We start from the raw sequence: 14938 nt of genomic DNA on the forward strand, positions 1-14938 counted from the left end.
TACCTTCTGGAAGTCCAAATGCACCACATCCATTGGTGCCCCTTTATCCACCCTGTTCATTACATCCTCAAAGAACTCCAGCAAATTTATCAAACACGATTTCCCCTTCATAAATCCATGCTGACTCTGCCTGACCGAATTTTGCTTTTCTAAATGTCCTGCTACTGCTTCTTTAATAATGGACTCCAACATTTTCCCAACCACAAATGTTAGGCTAACTGGTCTATAGTTTCCTGCTTTTTGTCTGCCTCCTATTTTCAATAGGGGTGTTACATTTGCAGTTTTCCAATCTGCTGGGACCTCCCCGGAATCCAAGGAATTTTGGTAAATTACAACCAATGCATCTACAATCCCTGCCGTTACTTCTCCTAAGACTCTAGGATGCAAGCCATCAGGTCCAGGGGATTTATCTGCCTTTAGTCCCATTATCTTAGTGAGTACCACCTCCTTCGTGATTGTGATTGTGTTAAGTTTCTCCCCCCCTATGGCCCCTTGACTATCCACTGTTGGGATATTGTTTGTGTTCTCTACCATAAAGACTGATAGAAAATATGTTGGCCTTTATTAGAAGGGTGATGGAGCATTAAAGAAGGGAAGTCCTCTACAACTGTACAGGGTATTGGTGAGACCAGACCTAGAGTACTGCATACAGTTTCGGTCTCCTTATTTAAAGAGGGATATACTTGCATTGGAGGCTGTTCAGAGAAGGTTCACGAGGTTGATTCCTGAGATGAAGGGGTTGACTTATGAAGAAAGGTTGAGCAGGTTGGGCCTATGCTTATTGGAGTTTAGAAGAATGAGGTGATCTTATTAAAACATATAAGATATTGAGGGAGCTCGACAAGCTAGATGCAGAGAGGATGCTTCCATTTGTGGGGGAATCTAGAACTTGGGGGCATAGTTTAAGAATAAGAGATTGCCCATTTAGAACTGAGATGAAGAGAAGTTTCTTCTCTCAGAGGGCCGTGAATCTGTGGAATTCTCCATGACAATAGAGCTGTTGAGGCTGGGTCATTGAATACATTTAAGGTGCAGATAGACAGATTTTTGAATGATAAGGGAATGAAGGGTTATGGGGAGCAGGCAGGGAAGTGGAGCTGAGTCCAAGATCAGATCAACCATGATCGTATTAAATGGCGGAGCAGGCTCGAGGGGCCAATGGCCTACTTCTGCTCCTATTTCTTATGTTCTTATGATCCTGACACCGCCGCTGGGATTGGATCTTGAGAAATGTCGGCCCAATTCTGTCTAACTCTGGTTGCAGTGAGATACTGTTTCTTGTTTCTGAGGTGGGGATTTTATCATTCTGCAGTGGATAGAATTTTGAATTAAATGAATAATTGCTTTTGACAACATCCTCCAAGTAATTGATGAAAGTAAGGCACCAAATAGGATGGTTTTCCGAGTGTCCCAGTACAGATGTTGCAATAAGAGAGTGAATGCTCATTAATCACCATCTGGATCCTTTGCGAAAGGCATGAATCAGATTCATTAACTCATTCGGTATAGTCCAAGACTCCTATTGAATGCTGCAGAATTGTCAAGAGCTTCTGCTCTTCCTTTATATTGGACAGCAAGGGGATCAGCTCAGTTCCAGTCCACATAGGATTTAACATAATCTCTGGATTCTGGAGCCTTTGTGCAGAGGTTTGAGAAGTGTGCTCCTGATTTAGGTCATGTTGACTCTCTTTGATCAGCTGACACTTGTCCAAGCGCTCAGTCACTCAACTGATGTTAACATGACAGGATTGTAGTTTTCTGGTTTCTCGCTCCCTCCCTTCTTAAATAACAAAGTGACATTTGCAATTTTTCAATCCGGAGGCACAAGTCTCTAATCTAGAGAGCTTCAAGCCTAATGAATCAGCAATTTTCGCACCTATTTCTTTTAGGGCCTAGGATGGAAACCATCAGGTCCGAGAGGTTTACCTATCTTAAGTTGCATTATTTTCTCCAATACCATCTTTTTAGGGTCTAGGCAACAGAAGGCACGGCCACCAGTGGTTGAGCGATTATAATCAGGGATGCTCAAGAGGGCAGAATTGGAGGAAAGCAGACATCTCGGGGGTGGGGGGGTAGTGGGGCTGGAGGAGAGTACAGAGATAGGGAGGGGTGAGGCAATGGAGGGATTTGAAAATAAGGACGAAAATTTGAAATCGAGACATTGCTTAACTAGAAGCCAATGTAGGTCAGCGAGCACAGAGGTGATGGGTGAGCGGGTCTTGGTGCGAATTAGGACATGGGCAGCCGAGTTTTGCTTAATCTCAATTAATGTAGGGTAGAATGTGGGAGGCCAGCCAGGAGTGTCGCCATCCTCCGCCTGCTCCATGACGACATGCAAGCCGTGATACTGACCAACGGATCCACCACAGACCCAATTCATGTCCAGACCGGGGTCGAGCAGGGCTGCGTCATCGAACCAACTACTCTCTTCTCGATTTTCCTCACGGCAATGCTCCACCTCCCACTCAACAAGCTCCCCGCTGCAGTGGAACTAGACTATAGAACCAGTGGGAACCTGTTCAAACTTCGTCACCTCCAGGCCAGATCCAAGGCCGTCCCATCCTCTGTTGTCGAGCTACTCCTGGCTGGCCTCACTCATTCTACCCTACATTAATTGGGGTGATGCAAAATTCGGATGACGCTTGCACCTGTGCACATTCAGAGGCTGAACTCCAAGTTGTAGTGTATGGAGAAAGAGTCAGACTGAACACTGTGAGCTCAAAGTAAAGTGTGACCGTAGTCTTTTATTGCAGGTCTCCAGAGTGTCTCTCCAACCTGTGAAGCACTCTTAAATACCTGTGTTCCCAATGGATTATGGGATCCCTTGGGACTCTAGGGAATGAGCCCTCTGGTGGCTGTACAGAGTATATACAAGTCCAGATACATAACAACATTCCCCCCAAAGTCAATAATGTAACTATTTACAATGTGAGTTGATCGGGGCCCTTCTTGCCCTGCTTGATCGTCTCGGTGTGAAAGCTGGTGTTGTTGAGTCATTTGTTGGGCCCTCGCTGGGCTGCTGTGCAGCTGGCCTTGCTGGGCTGCTTGGTGTGTTGCGCCCTGCAGGGCTGCTGTGGATGATGGGTTCTGCTTCGTGGTCAACCGTGGTGTCGGTTGCCACTGGTGTGTGTGTTGGGGGATCAAAAAAGGTAGGGTCCAAGGTGGGTTGCTCAGGGTAGTCCGTGAATCTGAGTTTGATTTGGTCCAAATGTTTCCGGTGAATGAGTCCATTTGAAAGTTTGACCCGAAACACCCTGCTCCCCTCTTTGGCCACGACTGTGCCGGGAAGCCACTTGGGACCTTGCCCATAATTTAATGCAAATACAAGATCATTGACTTCAATCTCGCGTAACACATTTGCGCTATCATGGTATGCACTTTGTTGAAGCCGCCTGACACTGAGACACTGGGACACTGAGACACTGAGACACTGGGGCACTGGGGCACTGAGGCACAGGGATACAGGGACACAGGGACACTGTGAGACACTGGGACACTGGGACACTGTTCATATAGATCAGGATGAACTAACGAGAGCCTTGTCTTAAGTGCTTTTTTCATGAGCAGTTCAGCAGGTGGGATCCCAGTGAGTGAGTGTGGTCTCGTGCGGTAGCTAAGCAGGACTCGGGATAGGCGAGTCTACAGTGAGCCTTCAGTTACCCTCTTCCAGCCTTGCTTGATGGTTTGCACTGCTCTCTCTGCCTGACAATTGGACACTGGTTTAAACGGGGCAGAAGTGACAAGTTTGACCCCGGTATGGGTCATAAATTCTTTGAACTCAGCACTGGTAAAACATGGCCCGTTGTCGCTCACCAGGACATCTGGTAAGCCGTGTGTGGCAAACATGGCCTGCAGGCTTTCAGTTGTAGCAGCGTATGTGCTAGCCGACATAATCTCACATTCAATCCACTTGGAGTACGTGTCTACAACCACAAGGAACATTGCATAGTCGATGTGTACCATGGACCATGGTTTGTAGGGCCAAGACCATAGGCTTAGCAGCGTCTCCCTGGGTACATTGCTTTACTGCGAGCATGTATTACATCTGTGAACGCAGGACTCTAAGTCTGCATCGATGCCAGGCCACCACACATGGGATCTGGCTATCATTTTCATCATTACGATGCCTGGGTAGGTACTGTGGAGGTCATTGATGAAGGTGTCTCTGCCCTTCTTGGGGACCACTACTCGATTGCCCCACAGAAGGCATTTCATCTCTGCCTGCATTTCCACTGGGGCACTGGACTAGCTCCCGTGAAGCACAAAGCTTTTGACTAGAGATAATAAGGGGTCCTGGTTTGTGCAGGTTTTGATCTGCCGGGCAGTGACGGGTGATTGCTCACTCTCAAATGCTTCCATAACCATGGCTAGATCTGCGGGCTGCGCCATTTCCACCCCCGTGGTGAGCAATGGCAGCCTACTGAGAGCATCGGCGCAGTTTTCTGTGCCTGGCCTGTGGCGGGTGGCATAGTTGTATGTGGACAACGTGAGCGCCCATCTCTGGATGCGGGCCGATGCGTTGGTATTTATCCCTTTACTTTCGGAAAACAGGGATATAAGTGGCTTATGTTCAGTTTCCAATTCTAACTTTAGCCGAAACAGTTATTGATGCATTTTCTTTACCCCATAGACACACACTAATGCTTTTTTTTCAATCATGCTGTAGGCTCTCTCAACCTTAGGCAGACACCTGGATGCATAAGCAACCGGTTGCAGTTTCCCGAAATCATTAGCTTGTTGCAATACACGCCCGACGCCATATGATGACACATCACATGCTTGTACCAAACGCTTACATGGATCATACAACACAAGCAATTTGTTTGAGCATAACAATTTTCTCGCTTTTACAAAGGCATTTTCTTGACTTTTGCCCCAAACCCATTCACCCCCTTTTCATAGTAAGACATATAGTGGTTCTAGCAGGGTGCTGAGACCCGGTAAGAAGGTACCAAAGTAGTTCAAGAGTCCCAGGAATGACCGCAGCTCCATCACGTTCTGTGGCCTCGGTGCGTTCTCGATTGCCTCCGTCTTCGCATTGGTGGGCCTGAAGTTGTCCGCTGCAATCCTCCTTCCTAGGAACTCCACTTCAGGCGCTAGGAAAACACACTTCCATCGTTTTAACCTGAGCCCCACGCGGTTGAGTTGACTAAGAACCTCCTCCAGGTTCTGCAGATGCTCGACTGTGTTCCGACCTGTGACCAAGATGTCGTCCTGGAAGACCACGGTGTGCAGGAGCGACTTCAGTAAACTTTCCTTGTTTCTCTGGAATATTGCCGCGGCTGATCGGATTCCAAACGGGCATCTGTTATAAACAAAAAGACCTTTGTGCGTGTTGATGCAGATGAGGGCCTTCGATGATTCCTCCAGTTCCAATGTCATGTAGGCTGAAGTCAGATCCAGCTTCGTGAATGTCTTTCCTCCGCCAGCGTTGCAAACAGGTCGTCGGCTTTTGGAAGTGGGTGTTGGTCTTGCAGGGAGAAACGATTGATAGTTACTTTGTAATCGCCACAGATTCTGACGGTGCCATCTCCCTTGAGGACTGGGACAATAGGACTGGTCCACTCGCTGAACTCGATCGGTGAGATGATGCGCTCTCTTTGTAGCCGGTCGAGCTCGATTTCTACCCTCTGTCTCATCATATACGGTACTGCTCTCTCCTTGTGATGGATGGGTTGCACCCCTGGAATTAGGTGGATCTGCACTTTTGCTCCTTGGAATTTCCCGATGCCTGGTTTGAACAGCGAAGGAAATTTGTTTAAGACCTGAAGACCTGTGCACACAAAGTGTCGTCAGCGGGCGATAGCGCTCGGATGTCATCCCAGTTCCAGCATATCTTTCCCAGCCAGCTCCTGCCGAGCAGCGTAGGACATCGCCCGGTACCACCCAGAGTGGTAGCTTGTGCACCACTCCATCATAGGAGACCTTTACAGCAGCACCTTTACAGGAATCAGTTCTTTCGTGTAAGTTCTTAGTTTTGTGCGAACTGGAGTTAAGACTGGCCTTGAGGCCAGGTTGCATCACAACCTTTCGAAAGTCTTTTTGCCCATGATGGACTGGCTCGCGCCCGTGTCCAGCTCCATTGACACCGGGAGTCCATTTAGTTCAACATTCAGCATTATCGGAGGACAATTCATGGTGAATGTGTGCACGCCCTGTACCTCTGCCTCCTCTATCAGAGGTTCTGTTTCATCGTGATCCTCCGTGGATCTGTCCTCCTCTGCAACGTGGTGGTTTGCAGGCTTAGCAGGCCTAGCAGCTCACCTGCACACTCGTTGGCGGTGTCCCATTGTTCCACAGCCCTTGCAAATGTATCCTTTGAATCTGCCTGAATGGAAACGATGATCACCCCCGCAGCGCCAACAAGGTCTTAATGGCCTTGCATTCATCACCCTTGATGGTGGACTCGGAGACATCTGCGGACGTGTAGCTGCAGGTATGTGTGACCTGCCCTGTCCGTTCTGATTCGAAAACAACATCACTTTGTTCACAGTACTTGTAGCAGCACTTGTGCGCTGAGAGATTTGCTTAGTATTGTTACTGGTGGCAATGAATGCCTGGGCTATCGCTATGGCCTTAGTCAAGGTTGGTCTCTCTACAGTCCAAAGTGTGCAAAGTATGGTTTCGTGGCCAATGCCAAGTATGAAAAAGTCTCTGAGCATGGGCTCCAAATGTCCTTCAAATTCGCAATGTCCTGCAAGGCGTCTTAGCTCGGCAACATAACTCACCATTTCCTGGCCTTCTGATCTTTTGTATGTGTTGAACCGATACCTCGCCATCAGAACACTTTCCTTCGGGTTCAAATGCTCTCGGACCAGTGTGCACAAATCATCGTACGATTTCCCCGTGGGTTTCGCTGGAGTGAGCAGATTCTTCATGAGGCCATACGTTGGTGCCCCACAGACGGTGAGGAGGATCGCTCTACATTTGGCAGCGCTCTCTTCCCCATCTAGCTCGTTGGCCACGAAGTATTGATCGAGTCGCTCCACAAATGTTTCCCAATCATCTCCTTCCAAGAATTTCTCCAGGATGCCCACTGTTCTCTGCATATTTGGGTTCGCTATCTGTATCTCATTGCCAGTTGTAGTGTATGGAGAAAGAGTCAGACTGAACACTGTAAGCTCAAAGTAAAGTGTGATCTTAGTCTTTTATTGCAGGTCTCCAGAGCGCCTCTCCAACCTGTGAAGCACTCTTGAATACCTGTGCATCAAGGGATTATGAGATCCCTTAGGACTCCGGGGAATGAGCCCTCTGGTGACTGTACAGAGTATATACATGTCCAGATACATAACACAAGTCATCGTCAACATCTTCATCGAGACGTACGAAAGCATGGGCCTTACACTAAACATCCGTAAGACAAAAGTGCTCCAACAACCTGACCCCGCCACACAGCACTGCCTCCCCAGTCATCAAGATTCACGGCGTAGCCCTGGACAACATAGACCACTTTCCATACCTCGGGAGCCTATTGTCAGAAAGGGCAGACATCAACAACGAGATTCAACACTACCTCCAGTGCGCCAGCATAGTCTTCAGCCACCTGAGGAAGAGAGTGTTCGAAGACCAGGCCCTCAAACCTGGCACAAAGCTGATGGTCTACAGGGCTGTAGTGATACACATCCTGCTGTATGGCTCAGAGACGTGAACCATAAACCTCAAATCACTGGAGAAATACCACCAATGATGTCTCCGCAAGATCCTGCAAATCCCCTGGGAGGACAGACGCACCAACGTTAGTGTTCTCTATCAGGCCAACATCACCAGCATCGCAGCACTGACCACACTCAACCAGCTCCGTTGGGCGGGCCACATTGTTTGCATGCCTGACACAAGACTCCTAAAACAAGCGCTCTACTCAGAGCTCCTACATGGCAGGCGATCCGCAGGTGGGCAGAGGAAACGTTTCAAGGACACTCTCAAAGCCTCCTTGATAAAGTGCAACATCCCCACCGATACCTGGGAGTCCCTGGCCAAAGATCGCCCTAAGTGGAGGAAGAGCATCCGGGAGGGCGCTGAGCACCTCGAGTCTTGTCGCCGAGAGCATGCAGAAACCAAGCGCAGGCAGCGGAAGGAGCGTGCGGCAAACCAGACTCCCCGCCCACCCTTTCCTCCAACCACTGTCTGTCCCACCTGTGACAGAGACTGTAATTCCCGCATTCCCGAGAACTCACTTTTAGAGTGGAAGCAAGTCTTCCTCGATTTCGAGGGACTGCCTATGAAGATGATGATGATGATAATCGTCAAGTCTGGAGGTAAAAAAGGCATGGATGAGGGCTTCAGCAGCGGATGAGCTGAGGCAAGGGCAGTGACGGGGCGATGTTACGGAGGTGGAAATAGGCGGTCTTAGTAATGCTGCGGATAAGTGGTCGAAAGCTCATTTTAGGGTCAAATATGACACCAAACGTACAATTACGTTTACCTAATAATCCTGTGCGTCTGGACTGTATGTTATATTGTTTGCAAATTAAAGCTAATAGTAGTTTGCAAAAAGCAAAAATTGTTTTTGGCTTGTGCGCATGCTATTTCTCCAAGACAACACTTTGCCCATTATTTTCTTACATCAATTTTGCACACTTTAACCAAGGTGCTGATAATGCTGACCCTGTTCAGAGACATTAGGATCACAGCTCTTTGGATGCTACATGCATCTACAGTACAGAGAGCTGACCTCATGGTATAATGTGAGTTCAACTCATTAATATTTTATCACGGCACACAGCAAGTGATGCACCTTCCGAAAGGCACAGGTTATACCAGGGTTGCTGCATTGACAGTGCATTTCCCGTGCGGCCCATTAAATATGGAAAGCAACATCACCAAGTCTGTTGTCAGTACAGGACATGCTGCACACTCACAGACTCACGTAGGTGGCGATTGACTTGGGCACGTTAGCGGCACACACCTCTTGCATGTCCTATTCTATCTGCTTGGGGAGGTGGCTGCTTAGAACAAGGGGCAGCAGGCCAGAGAAATGTCACCCACCCATGACCCTCGAGTCCTCATGAGAAGCAGACACTGAAGATTCTGGGCAACAGAGGAAGTTTGGGAAAGGGAGTACAGTCATCATCATAGGCAGTCCCTCGGAATCGAGGAAGACTTGTTTCCGCTCTTAAAATGAGTCTTATGTGGCTGAACAGTCCAATACAAGAACCACAGTCCCTATCACAGGTGGGGCAGATAGTCGTGGAGGGAAGGGTTGGGTGGGACTGGTTTGCCGCAAGCTGCCTGCGCTTGATTTCTGCATGCTCTCGGCGATGAGACTCGAGGTGCTCAGCACCCTCCCGGATGCACTTCCTCCACTTAGGGCGGACTTTGGCCAAGGACTCCCAGGTGTCAGTGGGGATGTTGTACTTTATCAGGGAGGCTTTGAGGATGTCCCTGTAATGTTTCCTCTGCCCACCTTTGGCTCATTTGCCGTGAAGGAGCTCCGAGTAGAACGCTTGCTTTGGGAGTCTCGTGTCTGGCTTGCGGACAATGTGGTCTTCCATGAGCTGATGCCTAATATTCATTTCCCTAATTCTGTCCAGGGGAAAGTGCGGCCCCTCCACCTGCACCACTCGCCACCTGGTGGCCATGGCAACGGCGGATCCACTGGTCATCATCACTGAGGTCATACTGTATCAGATCAATTGCCATTATATCCCAGTGTGTTTCCTGGACATCACCCTTGTGTGTGCAGTTATCAATGTCCTGATCAGTGCAGTCACAGACTGTTCTGTCTGGTTCACCGTCACTTTCACCTTTTGATCGATTTGTGATCATTTGTTGCCAGAAGCTGAAAACAGAACATTGCACTGGGAGAACTGCAACTGTGGTTCTAGCAACAACCTGCATTCTGCTAATCTTTGGAATTCTCTACCCCAGAGGGCTGTGGAAGCTCAGTCGTTGAGCACATTCAAGGCAGATTGGATATTAAGAGAATCAAGGGATATAGAGGGAGTGCAAGCAAGTGGAGATGTGATAGAAGATCAGCCATGATCTCATTGAATGACGGAGTAAGCTTGAGGGGCGGAATGGCCTACTCCTACTCTTATCTCTTATGTTCTTATGTCCTTACTCACTCATTCATCCACTCCCTCACATACAGACGCACACTGCAACACAACGCCGACAGTTGCTTGCCATGAAGGAACGTTTTCAAGGGGTGCTTTCCTGTCACTTACTTAAATATTTTCTTCTTCTGCTTCCCAAGGTGCCCAATGTGTCCAGACCCTAACGTGTAGACTCGGTCAAGCTCCTCACACTGCAGTGAGAAGCACTGCTGCTGAAACATTCCCTGTGCGGATCAGTTAGAGAAAGAGAGTATTGGTGAACATTAGAACATAAGGAATAGGAGCAGGAGTAGGCCATGCTGCCCCTCGAGCCTGCTCCGCCATTCAATAAGGTAATGGCTGATCCTCGACCTCAATTTCACTTACCTGCACTGTCCCCACATCCCTCGATTCCCCCAGAGTCCAAAACTCTAGCGACCTCAGCCTTGAATATATTCAGCGACTGAGCATCCGCATTTCTCCGGGATAGAGAACTCCAAAGGTTCACAATCCTCTGAGTGAAGACATTTCTCCTCATCTCAGTCTTGAATGGCCGACCCCTTATCCTGAGATTGTACCCACTAGTTCTCAGCATCTAGCACAAAGCACGGGTGAAAGGGACCACGTTAAATTGGAAGAGGCACAGCTTAATGACAGCCGGGCCAGTTTGAGGCCTCCTTCAGCTTTGGAATCCAGGGAATCGAACCTGATTGGGCCTGCCTACAAATGTAACATTGTAACTCAGCCTCTGCAGTTAAAGCAATCCTCGCAGAGTGAGCCAAGCAAATTACAGAGTCTGGATGCATCTACATGCGAATGGTTGAGGCAAAACGCACAGATACATTTAAAGGGGAAAGCTAGGTAAGTACATGAGGGGGGTGGGGGGGAAGGAATACATGTTTTGATTGGGTGAGATGAGGTAAGGTGAGAGGAGGCTGGAGCAGTTAACACCGACATAGACCTGTTGGGCCTGAATGGCCTGGTTCTCTGCTGTAAAATTCTATGGTGGAGACAAAAACCCGCATTTGTGCAGTGCTGTGGGACTGACTGGCAGAACTGCAGAACACCAGGGAGGAAATGGTCACTCCAAGGCCCTCCGCAGTGCAACCTCACACACTGCAGCCCTAAAACTCAGGCATGGTTCTCATCATGAACGAGACCATGGGCTCCAATCTCCAGCTATTTGTCTGGTCTGAATTCTCACCGTGTTAGGGAACCAGATTGAGTCAGCCATAACAAAGGGATCGGGCAAGCTCTTTGATGCTTAGCACCCTGCGCTCACACAGCTCTCCAGCCATTGGTCATCTATTACATCGAATGATATAGAATATACAGCACAGACTGGTCCATGCCGTTTATGCTCCACCCAAGCCATCGCCTACTCTACCTCATCTAAACCTATCAGCATATTCATCTATTCCTTTTCCCCTCATGTACTTATCAAGCTTCCCCTTTAAATGCATCTATGATTTCCTGCTGTTGTTTGGAATAACCCAGTGACATAACATTTCTTACCTGGCTGACTTTAGGACTTTGTCTCCAATACCCATTAGAAATTGGCATTGAGCGACTGCAGCTCTGTTCAAGAGACAGAAACACATTATGGAGCTTAACTTTTTAGGCCCTTATTAAGCCCAGTGGACAACAGATATGCACGATCTCAGTGCTACAATCATTGCATTGATTAAGGATTACATTGTGCATTGATTAAGGATTACATTATACATTGCTATGCACACCAGCTACTGAGCAGCAACAAAGCCCGATAATATGAGATGCCAATACCCAAAGCACATCAGCATTTAAGGTACTGACTAATGCATTAGCACGCACAAGATATCTCGTGAAAATATCATCCATTTCTACAACTTCTTACAAATATTCTCCACTTGCCTGGATGAGTGCAGCTCCAATACTCAAGAAGCTCGACACCATCCAGGATAAAGCAGCTCGCTTGATTGGCACCCAATCCACCACCTTAAACAGTCACTCCCTCCACCAGTGGTGCACCGTGGCTGCAGTGTGTCCCATCTACAAGATGCACTGCAACAACTCGCCAGGGCTTCTTCAACAGCACCTCCCAAACCTGAGACCGCGACCATCTAGAAGGACAAGGGCAGCAGGCGCATGGGGGTACCAACACCTCCAAGCTGCCCTCCAAGTCACACACCATCCTGACTTGGAAATATCTGTTCCTTCATCGTCGCTGGGTCAAAATCTGGAACTCCCTCCCTAACAGCACCGTGGGAGAACCTTCACCACACGGACTGCAATAAGGCGGCTCACCACCATCTTCTGAGGGGCGATTAGGGATGGGCAATAAATGCTGGCCTTGTCAGCGACGGCCACATCCCATGAATAAATAAAAAATACAAAAAAATCTGTGAACTCATTAAGGGAATCATCCACCATTTTAGGATAAAACTATGGTGTAATAGTTTAGGTTCTTTGTCGAGGGAGTAAAGCACAGTGGGGATGAAATTTGACTTCAGCAGTAGCGCAAAGCAGTCGATAACAAATCATCAACAAGTACTCCACCTCGCCCGTCGTGTAAAAGAGGCTGCTGATCACCCATTCAAAATCAAATTTAATCCCCAGTAACCAAAAAGTCCATTCCTTTGATTTTAAAACACAAAATGGCAGCTTTAACTTCAGCCAAGTGTCATAAAAGTTCAGAGGAGGTTCAGTAGGATGATTCCTGAGAAGAAGGGGTTGACTTATGAAGGAAGGTTGAGTAGGTTGGGCCTATACTCATTGGAGTTTAGAAGAATGAGAGGTGATCTTATTGAAACATATAAGATACTGAGGGGGCTTGACAGGGTAGATGCAGGGCGGATGTTTCTCCTCGTGGGGGAATCTAGAACCAGGGGGTATAGTTCCAGAATAAGGGGTCACCCATTTAGAACTGAGATGTGGAGAAATTTCTTCTCTCAAAGGGTCGTAAATCTGTGGAATTCTCTACCCCAGAGAGCTGTGGAGGCTGGGTCATTGAATATATTTAAGGTGGAGATAGACAGATTTTTGAACAATAAGGGAGTCAAGGGTTATGGGGAGTGGGCAGGGAAGTGGAGTTGAGCCGAAGATCAGATCTTATTGAATGGCAGAGCAGGCTCGAGGGGCCAATGGCCACTCTTGCTCTTATTTCTTATGTTAAATACATGGAAATACTCTTTCCCTTCGATGTCTGTAAGTAAATAACCGTTGCAGATTCATATAGGTCAAAGAGAAATTAGAACCACCAAACAGAAGACACTAAGTACACTTTTAATGCAAGTTCCAAGTAGAACACTTGCTTTGGGAGAATGTGGCCCTCCCAGCAGAGCTGATCGAGTGTGGTCAGTGCTTCGATACTGGGGATGTTAGCCTGATCGAGAACACTGACGTGGTGCGTCTGACCTCCCAGGGGATGTCAGGATCTTGTGGAGACATCGTTGGTGGCATTTCTCCAGCGATTTGAGGTGTCTACTGTATATGGTCCACGTCTCTGAACCATACAGGAGTATCACTACAGCCCTGTAGATTATGAGCTTGGTAGCAGATTTGAGGACCTGATCTTTGAACACGCTCTTCCTCAGACGGACAAAGGCTATGCTGGCGCACTGGAGGTGGTGTTGGACCTTGTCTTCCCTTGCTAATAGTAGGCTCCCAAGGTATGGAAAGTGGTCCATGTTGTCCAGGGCTGCGCCGTGGATCTTGATGACTGGGGGGCTGTGCTGTGTGGTGGGGTCAAGTACCGACACCTGGGAGTCCCTGGCCAAAGACTGCCCTAAGTGGAGGAAGAGCACCCGGGAGGGCGCTGAACACCTCGAGACTCATTGCCGAGAGCATGCAGAAACCAAGCGCAGAGAGCGGAAGGAGCGATTGGCAAACCAGACTCCCCACCCACCCATTCCTTCAATCACTGCCTGTCCCACCTGTGACAGACTGTAATTCCCATAATGGACTGTACAGTCACCTGAGAACTCACTTTTGGAGTGGAAGCAAGTCTTCCTCGATTTCGACGGACTGCCTATGATGATGATGAGTGCAAGTTAAAGCAGCCATCCAAAACTCAAACAGCAGCACAACCATGGACACGAGCTCGATGGGCCGAATGGCCTCTTTCTGTGCTGTAACCATTCCATGATTCTATCTTAGCACTCAAACCAGCAGAAAAATAATGAAAAATAAAGAAAACACTGCGAATACATTTTAAAATGCCATCACTCTCAGAAAGTCGTTTTTGGCTCATTTTTGTTTTCCATTTGGGAAGGCAGAAAAGCCAATAGGCATCATTGTGCACAGCTTCCTCAAAGTTCACGACCAATGCAGAGAACTCATAGCCAAAGCTAACAGGATATTGGGTTGTATTAATAGAACTATTCAGTATAAATCAAAGGACACTATTCTGTCATTATGCAGGTTGTTGGTTAGACCGCATCTGGAGTATTGCACCAGGTTTTGCTCCCCTCACATGGTGGGTGATATAATGTTGGCAGAAAAACCAAAGGCAACACGAGGAAAAACTTTTTTTACGGAGCGAGTGGTTAGGATCTGGAATGCACTGCCTGAAAGGGTGGTGGAGGCAGATACTATCATGGCTTTCAAAAGGGAATTGGATAAGTACCCGAAGGAAAAATATTTGCAGAGCTACGGAGAAAGGGGTGGAGGAGGGGGAGATTGGTGATGTGCTCTTGCAGAGAGCCAGCACAGGCTCGATGGGCCGAATGGCCTCTTTCTGTGCTGTAACCGTTCGATGATTCTATGACCTTGGAAAATGTTCAGAAGGCTACAGGAATAACCCCTAGCTTAAAGAACCTTAGGCCCCAAAATTGGTGAACTTTTGGCGGTTCCCTGGGCAGCACCTACCTTTTTGGTGCCCGCTGCTGCTGGGTCCAGTCGGGAGCCATTTTCACCATGACAGT

Source organism: Pristiophorus japonicus, chromosome 17, assembly GCF_044704955.1.
Source record: "Pristiophorus japonicus isolate sPriJap1 chromosome 17, sPriJap1.hap1, whole genome shotgun sequence".
Classification (NCBI taxonomy): domain Eukaryota; kingdom Metazoa; phylum Chordata; class Chondrichthyes; family Pristiophoridae; genus Pristiophorus; species Pristiophorus japonicus.